The sequence below is a fragment of the Aethalodelphis obliquidens genome, unplaced genomic scaffold (assembly GCF_003676395.1).
Source record: "Aethalodelphis obliquidens isolate GAN/ISIS:26980383/991018 unplaced genomic scaffold, ASM367639v1 scaffold71, whole genome shotgun sequence".
Taxonomy (NCBI): Eukaryota; Metazoa; Chordata; class Mammalia; order Artiodactyla; family Delphinidae; genus Aethalodelphis; species Aethalodelphis obliquidens.
Genome location: NW_020838015.1, coordinates 9,240,103 through 9,250,867, shown reverse-complemented (window position 1 = coordinate 9,250,867; position 10,765 = coordinate 9,240,103). Strand labels below are relative to the sequence as shown.

Sequence of the window (10,765 nt, the reverse complement as noted above, 5' to 3'; positions counted from 1 at the left end):
TGGCATTTCTGGTATTGATGAAGAAATTGCCCCCAATTTCCCAGGCTCTTCTGCCTTCCCCATGCCCACCTGGGATCTTCCCAGTCCTCCTGCCCCAAGAGAGCACTCTATTCATGAAATTATTGGAGAAGAATCCTCTGCAGTTGTGAGCATCTCATGCTGTAAGCCAGCTTCACAAGAGCGTTGGGTGTGCCAAGGTAAGGGTCAGGAGAATCAGAACAGGGCAGGGTTTGCAACAGCAGTAAACCAGAAGGAAAATCCTTCAGGATGGCCCTTCTCCTTGGTCCCCTTTCATTATGGCATGGACTTGGCCTGATAAGGCTGTGGCTCTTCCACCAGCTCTACTCCCACTGGATATCTAGAAGCTCACAGCTGACGTTCCACAGGCACTCAGCCATTTTGTTACTTCAGGCCCTTGGAGATACCCAGGTCCTCTTGCCGTCATTGAAGTACTTGGCACTCAGGGGCTCCAGGCCCTCAGTTATGGCACAGTGCAGTCTGGTCTGCGCCCTCTTCTCCCACACCAATTTGAAAAAGAGGGAGAAGAGCTGCCAGAGCAGGCACAGCAAGAAAGAGTATTGGACAAGCTCAGAGTGGACCATGCCTGGGTGCACTGCATACAGGGTGGCCCCCATCCGTTGGAGCCTCTTGGCCAGCTCCCAAGTAAAAAGTATATTGGCCATTTTGCTGTGGCAATATGCAAAGCCCCAGCTGTAGCACTTCTCACTCTCAAGGTCCTGGAAGTGAATCTTGTCAACATGGTGAGCCACCGATGACAGGTTCACCATCTGTGCAAGAGCAGACTCTTTCAGCTGCTCCAGGAGAGAGCAAGTGAGAAGGAAGTGGCCCAGGCAGTTGATTCCCAGGTGGGTTTCAAAGCTGTTAGCTGTCTTGGAATATGGACACATCATCATTCCTGTATTGTTGATCAGAATATGGAGCTGCTTTTGCACTGCCAGAAGGCTTTCAGCAAAAGCTCGGATGGATTTGGTACTGGATAGGTCCAGTTTCCACACCAGCACCTGAGAGTTCTTTGTATTAGCTCAGATTTCACTAGCAGCAGATTCCCACTTCAGTACATCTCAGCAGGCAATGCATACTCCTCTGCGAGTGAGCTCCCTGGCCGTCTCCTTACTGATGCCCATGTTGGCTCCAGCGATCACCACTATCTTCCTGGGAAGCTGCACATTTGTTCTCCAAATCTCACCAGCAAAGAACTTCCTAATGGACAGAGCTATCACATACAGGAAAGAAAGGAGGGAGGTGAGTAGTCCTAAGATAACCAGCATCTTTTCAACTTCTTTAGTTGCTGCTGCTTTAGCAAAAGCAGCTTCGACTCCAATTCTGGCTCCAGCCCCTGGTCTGGCTCCAATTCTTGGCTGCTTCTCTCTGCTTCTCCCTCCCACTCCCTTATCTCCTCTCTCTCCTGGACTCTGGGCATCTCTTATGTATCCCTTATGAAGATACATGTAGTTGCATTTAGGACCCACCCAGATAATCCAGGATAATCTCCACATCTCAACAGCCTTAACTTAATCATATTTGCAAAGAACCATTTTCCAAGTAAGGTAACATTTACAGTGTCCAGGGACTATGACCTACTATCTTTGGGGGCCATTATTCTGCCTACTGCAAGGAGTAAGTCAGATGCCTTGTTCTGAAGTTCTGGGGTCACTGGGTTTGGAAAGGAGTGACTGGAGCTCTTTGAGGTCGAATGGGGTGGAAGACAGTGCAGCCTGGTGGGAGGGATGTGGGCTCTGTAGGCAAACAGACCTGAGTTCACTTCCCTGCCCCAACACCTGATGACTGAGTGACCTTGGGCAAGTCACTCAACCTCCCTGACTTTCCATTTCCTCCTCTGTGAAATGAGGTAATAACTGCACCTCCCTCACAAGGCTATTGTAACTTGTGCTTGTAAAGCACTTAGCATAGGGCTAGGCACATAGTGAGTAATCTACGAACATTGACTGTTGTTATTATTGACTGATGAACATGGTGATAATAATACCATGCATGTATTGTGCGCTTACTCTGTTTTGGGTTCACAAGAAACCCAACCGCTCCCAGGAGCATGTGATATAGATGTCACAGATGTAGATTCAAGAGGCCAGAATTTGCCTAAGGTCAGACAGTCAACAAATAGTAGAGGGAGGAATGAAGACCATGTTTGGCTAATCCTTCACCACAATGCTAGTCTCCACCCCATGAGGAGACTGTAAACCCCAGCACCTGCAGAGAGCACGTGTAAATGAGGAATACATCTACAAGTAGGAAAGCCTGTGGCCAGTTGTGTGGAGGGACTTGCCTACTGTCAGGGCTACAGACTATAGTGTGAGAAACCAGGATGGTGGAAGTCTCTGTGCTCAGCACTTTTCCAACAAGGGAACAGGAGAGACTCTGTGCTGGTGGTGGTGACAGACCCCTGTGTGAGGGCAAGGCCTGCACCAGGACCCAGGATGCTGTGGACCTTCTGACTCCAGGATGGATGAATGAAAAGGCCAGCATTATGTGGCTGTGGGAGTTTCCCATATTGTCTAGAATATTGTTCATTGAGCTGAAGATTCTTTTGCTCTATAGTATATTTCCACTTCTCTTTTAAAAGAGTAAACTTTATATTGAAGTATAACATAAAGATGGAATTTTGCACAAATCATAACTATATCACTTGAGAGAAGCGGGGGAACTCAGAATCTGAGAGTTGGTGTTAAAGATAAATCATTGCTGCCGGGTATGAGATCAGAAAAATACATCTGCCAGTTTTATATCTCAACATCTTAGACTTTCTTGCATGTATTTCTGGCATGACTGATTATACAGATTGCTGCTATCTATGACGTTTTTTAAAAACAGCTTAATTGAGGTATAATTGACATACAGTAAATTGTACATATTTAAAGTATACAATTTGATAATTTATATTATATATAAATATATTCACCATAATCAAGTTAGTAAGCATTCATCACTCTCTCATCCCCACTTGCATACACCTAATCAAGCACTGATTTGCTCTCTGTCACTGAAGATTAATTTGCATTTTATAAGGTTTCATGTAAATAGAAACATACTCTATGTACCCCTGGTTGTCTGTCTTCCTTCACTCAGTATAATTATTTTGAGATTTATCCATGTTGTGTAGTATGGACTCCAATTTGTTTATTCAGTCACCTGTTTTTTAAAATATTTATTTATTTATTTATTTGGTTGCACCGGGTCTTAGTTGCAGCAGGCAGGCTCCTTTGTTGTGGCTCGCTGGCTCCTTAGTTGTGGCATGCGAACTCTTAGTTGCAGCATGCATGTGGGATCTGGTTCCCTGACCAGGGATCACACCCAGGCCCCCTGCATTGGGAGCATGGAGTCTTATCCACTGCACCACCAGGGAAGTCCCTCATTCACCTGTTGATGGACATTAAATTGTTTTCAGTTTTTGACTATTAGAAATAAAATTGCCATGCAAATCTTGTACAAGTCTTCATAGGGACATATATTTTCTTTTCTCCTGGGTGAAAACCTAGAAGTGGAATAGCTGTTAAACCCTCCAACTTTGTTTTTATGGTAGGTGCATTGTTAGATTTTAAAGAAACTACCAAACTGTTTTCCAAATTGGTTGTACCATTTTACGTTCCCATCAGCAGTGTATGGGCATTCCAGCTCTTCCACATCTATGCCAACACCTGCTATGGGCAGTCATTTTAATTTTAGCCATTTTAGTTAAGTGTGTAGTGGTATGTCTTTATGCTTTAAATTTGTATTCCCCTAATGACAATGGTGCTGAGCACCTTTTCATGTATTTGTCATTTGTATATCTTCTGCTCAAATCTTTTGCCCGTTTTTTATTGGGCTATTTTCATATTGATGAGTTTTGTGAGTCTTTTTTATGCTTAGATACATGTTTTTGCAAAGACTTTTCCTAGACTGTGGCTTGTTTTTTGTTTTGTTTTAACTATAACAATTTCTTGAGTACTTTAGTTTATTTATTTATTTATTTTTGGCTGTGTTGGGTCTTCTTTGCTGTGCATGGGCTTTCTCTAGTTGCAGTAAGCGGGGGCTACTCTTCATTGTGGTGTGGGCTTCTCATTGCGGTGGCTTCTCTTGTCGCAGAGCATGGGCTCCAGGCACTCGGGCTTCAGTAGCCATGGCCCGTGGGCTCCACAGCGCAGGCTCAGCAGCTGCGGCACATGGGCTTAGCTGCTCCACAGCATGTGGGATCCTCCTGGACCAGGGCTTGAACCCGTGTCCCCTGCATTGGCAGGCGGATTCTTAACCACTGCGCCACCAGGGAAGCCCTGTGTCTTGTTTTTTAATGATCTTAACTGTGTCCTTTAAAGAATGGATTTTTCAGTTTTGGTAAAATCTAATTTATCATTTTTTTCTTTTATGAATTGTGTTTTGCTGTCAAAACAAAGAAATATTTGCCTAACAATGTCAAAAATTTTTCCTGTGATTTCTTCTAGAAGTTTTATACTGTTAGGTTATACATGTAGGTCTATGATCCATTTTGAGTTAATTTTTGAATATATTGCAGGGTATGGATCCAAGTACATTCTTTTGCAATGAATATCCAGTTGCTCCAGCACCATTTGTTGAAAAGGCTATCCTTTCTCCACCACAATGCCTTTGTACCTTAAAAAAATCAGTTGTCTATATACATGTGTGGGTTTTTGTCTGGAGTATCTACTGTGCCCTGTGGACTGGTACACTGGTACAACCAATTTGGAAAACAGTTTGGTAGTTTCTTTAAAATCTAACAATGCACTTACCATAAAAACAAAGTTGGAGGGTTTAACAGCTGTTCCACTTCTAGGTTTTCACCCAGGAGAAAAGAAAATATATGTCGCTATGAAGACTTGAACGAGATTTGCATGGCAATTTTATTTCACTGCTTCCCAGAAGTGAAACTGATGTGTTAATGGGGCTGTGTAACCTTGGTCCCTACAACAGCAGCCCAAGTCAGCTGGATCCAGTACCCAGTACCCTGGAATGGTTGCAGTGACGCCCAGGCTCAGCATCCCTTCCAGGTGGATGTTGAGATTCACACCGCCTCTGGGTAGCAAAATCCAGATGCTGGTCATCAAATCCTGAATAATTCACCAGGTGTTCTTTCTCTGTCCCAGAAGTTCCCATGGCCCCATTGGCCCTTGTACCCTCATTCCTTTCAATCTGCAGAGCTGCAAAGGAAAGCAGCTTAGGCCATCTGCCAAGAAACCTGGGACACACAATTCTCCCCTTAGGCTTTTGAATCTGCTGGTGCGGCTGGTATGTCCTGGTACCTGGCTACCTGGAGGCAGGGGGTTGGACAAAATCACCTACTGGGGCATAGACAGCACAGAGAGGAGACACTTTCCGTAGCCCAGGTCCAAGGGTGTCAGATGTGGGTCCCTCACTCCTGCCCTGAGGATACCCCAGCTGCTCCTGGGCAGAGATGCAGTTTTTCTGCTTCCTTTAGTCCCTCCCAACCCCCTCCCCAGGGCTGTCCAGTGGGAGGAAGGCATCAGCCCACATTCTGATCATTTTCCTGGGGAGTGTTCTCGGTAGGTTTCGCTGGACATGTGAATTTATTCTGGAGGGGCGATAGTAGGGACTCAGTGGGACAGATGACAGGGCAAGGGCTCCTCCAGAGAGAGGCCAGCGTAGCCCAATCCCTGACTTAGATTCTTATAGATTCGCCTCCAGTTTTGCCTGTGAGTTGAGTGCACATTCCTTGGGCAGAAGGCCCTCCATCCCTGCCTCACCAAGTTGCACACTCTGTCATTTTTTTTTTTCCGATACGTGGGCCTCTCACTGCTGTGGCCTCTCCCATTGCAGAGCACAGGCTCCGGACGTGCAGGCTCAGCGGCCATGGCTCACGGGCCCAGCCGCTCCGCGGCATGTGGGATCTTCCCTGACCGGGGCACGAACCCGTGTCCCCTGCATCAGCAGGCGGACTCTCAACCACTGCGCCACCAGGGAAGCCCCGCACACTCTGTCTTTTATCTGCTTATCTATTTCTGACTCTTTCTCTCTCACAGCCTCTCAGATTCCTCTCTCCCTCCCTCACACTCTCCCTCTTCTTCTGTTTCTCTCTCCTCTTTACCTCTTGCCTAAAGGTGTTTGTGGCAGCATCTATAGCCAATGTCCAAACCCTAATACAATCACAAACCAGGGCAGTGACGTTGCCTTTTAGTTGTTGTCATATCTTGGGACCCCAGCAGGACCTGGACACCCTGCTGAGGTCACCAGTGTATCATTTACTTCCAGCCTCGAATGAAACAACTCACTGCAAACCACCCCTGGAGATGTGACGTCAACCACCTGGGAGGCAGCGAAGGATGAGGAACTCTCAGCATCACCTTTCCACTTTGGACCAAGCTCCTGAACTGGAAAGGGCCCATCTGCTCAGCCCTCCCCACTCCCCGTGCTGCAGGGTTTTGCAATGAAGTTTTTTCTTTCCTGATATCGATAACCTTTCTGCTTTTGCAAAATCAAAAATTTTAAGTTAATTTTGCATAATTAACTAGATTTTAGAGGAGAATTTTAATTCATGTTTCTTAGAAAAATAATTTTCTGTAGCCTTTTATTTCCTATTATTGTAGCAAGTACTCTAGAGATAATAACTAAATATTGGCCACACTGGCATACAGGACAAATTTTACCTTTCATTAAACCTAAATTAAATAAAATAGTGAAACTCCTCAGTCCTTAGGCTGAATAAGCCTGCAACCAAGAGCTCAGATGAATCCTCTTAACCTTCAACACACCATATCCAGGGAATCCAGTAGGCAGGGATATTTGCAATCAGGTCTCTAGAGACATTTACTGCAGAAAGGAACTGGAGCATAGACTCACAGGGAACCCCTCTCCCAGGGCCCAACACTTCACTCTGAGCCTGCACATGAGGTAATGAATGAAATTTGTAACCCAAAGGGAGTGGGGTGGGAACGTGGTGGAAAGGAGGAGGGCATGGGGACTAGGACAGAGCAGGAAGCATTATTTCTCTGAGTATACCTTTTTGCAGAGCTTTGAGTCTTAGAATAATCACGTTTCACAGACTCTAGAAAAAAAATAAGGAAAGTAAGAAAGTGGTTGCAAAATAAATAAATTAAAATAAACTAGGATGAGAGGGGAACCCCAAATGGGATGTAAACAGAAAAAATGGAACCTAACTGTATTACAAATGAATAATATAACCACACCGAAGGGCATGGGGGAGAAAATAACTAACCTAAGTAGCTTTGGGAAACAATATTTATTTTGAAGGCTGAAAGCAAAAAGAACTGTACACAAATGTTGTACTTTAGTTAGTTAATTTTTTTTTTTAAACAGGGGTATGTTTAGGAATTCTGAAACTACCTTATATGAAGATCTGAGCAAACAAATATATGATAGATAACAAGAGTCATGTTTTCCATTGTCAGAGAAAGGCATTTCAAATATGGGAAAGGGATAAGTTTACAATAACCCTGAGGTCTTGGATTGGAATCAGAGATATAAGAATGAATCCAAGGGACAGTCTACAAAACAACCTGCCTATGTTTGACAAAAATGTCAATGTCATAAAAGATGAAGAAATGCTAGATTTCAAAAAGACTGAAAAAAAAAAGACTGAAAGAAGTGACAAGTAAATGCAACACACTATCCTGGACTGGATCTGGGAACAGAAAAAAATGTTTTCTTTTGCTAGTAAGGGCATTATTGGGACTATTGGCACATTTTGAAAAAGATTTGCAGATTAGGTAATAGTGCTGAATCGATGTTAATTTCCTGGCTTTGTTTTTATACTGTAGTTATACAAAATAATGTCTAGCTTTTTAGGAAAAATACACTAGTATTTAGGGACATTTACTTTCAAATGTTTCAGGAAAAAATATAATTACTATTCTTGCAACACTATCTGTAAGTCTGAAATCATTTCCAGATAAAAAGTTAAAATAAATGCAGATTATTGGACCTCAACCTTACCTACTGGATCAGAAAATCTGGGTCTAGGGCCGAAGAATATGTATGAAGGGTATTACTCACTGTGTCAAAAAATTCTTGAGAAGAGCTTTGATTTTTTTTTAACATCTTTATTGGAGTATAATTGTGTTACAATGGTGTGTTAGCTTCTGCTTTATAACAAAGTGAATTAGCTATACATATACATACATCCCCATATCTCCTCCCTCTTGCGTCTCCCTCCCACCCTCCCTATCCCACCTCTCTAGGTGGTCACAAAGCACCGAGCTGATCTCCCTGTGCTATGCGGCTGCTTCCCACTACCTATCTATTTTACATTTGTTGGTGTATATATGTCCATGCCGCTCTCTCACTTCGTCCCAGCTTACACTTCCCCCTCCCCGTGTCCTCAAGTCCATTGTCTACGTCTGCGTCTTTATTCCTGTTCTGCCCCTAGGTTCTTCAGAACCGTTTTTTTATTTGTTTGTTTTTTTTAGATTCCATATATATATGTGTTAGCATACGGTATTTGTTTTTCTCTTTCTGACTTACTTCACGCTCTATGTCAGACTCTAGGTCCATCCACCTCACTACAAATAGCTCAATTTCGTTTCTTTTTATGGCTGAGTAATATTCCATTGTATATATGTGCCACATCTTCTTTATCCATTCATCTGTCAATGGACACTTAGGTTCTTCCGTGTCCTGGATATTGTAAATAGAGCTGCAATGAACATTGTGGTACATGACTCTTTTTGAATTATGGTTTTCTCAGGGTATATGCCCAGTAGTGGGATTGCTGGGTCGTATGGTAGTTCTAATTTTAGTTTTTTAAGGAACCTCCATACTGTTCTCCATAGTGTCTGTATTAATTTACATTCCCACCAGCAGTGCAAGAGGGTTCCCTTTTCTCCACACCCTCTCCAGCATTTATTGTTTCTAGATTTTTTGATGATGGCCATTCTGACCGGTGTGAGATGATATCTCATTGTAGTTTTGATTTGCATTTCTCTAATGATTAATGATGTTGAGCATTCTTTCATGTGTTTGCTGGCAGTCTGTATATCTTCTTCGGAGAAACGTCTATTTAGGTCTTCTGCCCATTTTTGGATTGGGTTGTTTGTTATTTTGTTACTAAGCTGCATGAGCTGCTTGTAAATTTTGGAGATTAATCCTTTGTCAGTTGCTTCATTTGCAAATATTTTTTTCCATTCTGAGGGTTGCCTTTTCGTACTGTTTATGGTTACCTTTGCTGTACAAAAGCTTTTAAGTTTCATTAGGTCCCATTTGTTTATTTTTGTTTTTATTTCCATTTCTCTAGGAGGTGGGTCAAACAGGATCTTGCTGTGACTTATGTCATAGAGTGTTCTGCCTATGTTTTCCTCTAAGAGTTTATCACGTCTGGCCTTACATTTAGGTCTTTAAACCATTTTGAGTTTATTTTTGTGTATGGTGTTAGGGAGTGTTCTAATTTCATTGTTTTACATGTAGCTGTCCAGTTTTCCTAGCACCACTTATTAAAGAGGCTGTCTTTTCTCCATTGTATATTCTTGCCTCCTTTATCAAAAATAAGGTGACCCTAGGTGCGTGGGTTTATCTCTAGGCTTTCAGTCCTGTTCCATTGATTTATATTTATTTTTTTGTGTGTCAGTACCATACTATCTTGATTATTGTAGCTTTGTAGTATAGTCTGAAGTCTGGGAGCCTGATTCCTCCAGCTCTGTTTTTCTTTCTCAAGATTGCTTTGGTTATTCGGGGTCTTTTGTGTTTCCATACAAATTGTGAAAATTTTTGTTCTAGTTCTGTGAAAAATACCATTGGTAGTTTGATAGGGATTGCATTGAATCTGTAGATTGCTTTGGGTAGTATAGTCATTTTTACAACGTTGATTCTTCCAATCCAAGAACATGGTATATCTCTCCATCTGTTTGTATCATCTTTAGTTTCTCTCATCAGTGTCTTATAGTCTTCTGCAGAGAGGTCTTTTGTCTCCATAGATAGGTTTATTCCTAGGTATTTTATTCTTTTTGTTGCAATGGTAAATGGGAGGGTTTCCTTAATTTCTCTTTCAGATTTTTCATCATTAGTGTATAGGAATGTGAGATTTCTGTGCATTAGTTTTGTATCCTGCTACTTTACCAAATTCATTGATTAGCTCTAGTAGTTTTCTGGTAGCATCTTTAGGATTCTATATGTATAGTATCATGCCATCTGCAAACAGTGACAGCTTTTCTTCTTCTTTCTGATTTGGATTCCTTTTATTTCTTTTTCTTCTCTGACTGCTGTAGCTAAAACTTCCAAAACAATATTGAATAATAGTGGTGAGTGTGGACAACGTTGTCTTGTTCCTGATTTAGAGGAAAAGGTTTCAATTTTTCACCATTGAAAACGTTGTTTGCTGTGGGTTTGTCATATATGGCCTTTATTGTGTTGAGACAAGTTCCCTCTATGCCTACTTTCTGGAGTGTTTTTTTTATCATAAACGGTGTTGAATTTTGTCAAAAGCGTTTTCTGCGTCTATTGAGATGATCATATGGTTTTTCTCCTTCAATTTGTTAATATGGTTTATCACATTGATTGATTTGCATATATTGAAGAATCCTTGCATTTCTGGGATAAACCTCACTTGATCATGGTGTATGATCCTTTTAATGTGTTGTTGGATTCTGTTTGCTAGTATTTTGTTCAGGATTTTTGCATCTATGGTCATCAGTGATATTGGCCTATAGTTTTCTTTCTTTGTGATATCTTTGTCTGGTTTTGGTATGAGTGTGATGGTGGCCTTGTAGAATGAGTTTGGGAGTTTTCCTCCCTCTGCTGTATTTTGGTAGAGTTTGAGAAGGATAGGTGT

The 10,765-nt window shown here is 42.2% G+C and overlaps 1 pseudogene; it reads right to left on the bottom strand.

The window, feature by feature from the left end:
• Positions 1-341: 341 nt before the first annotated feature.
• On the bottom strand, positions 342-1,289 carry LOC113611980 (retinol dehydrogenase 12 pseudogene; annotated as a pseudogene).
• Positions 1,290-10,765: the final 9,476 nt, after the last annotated feature.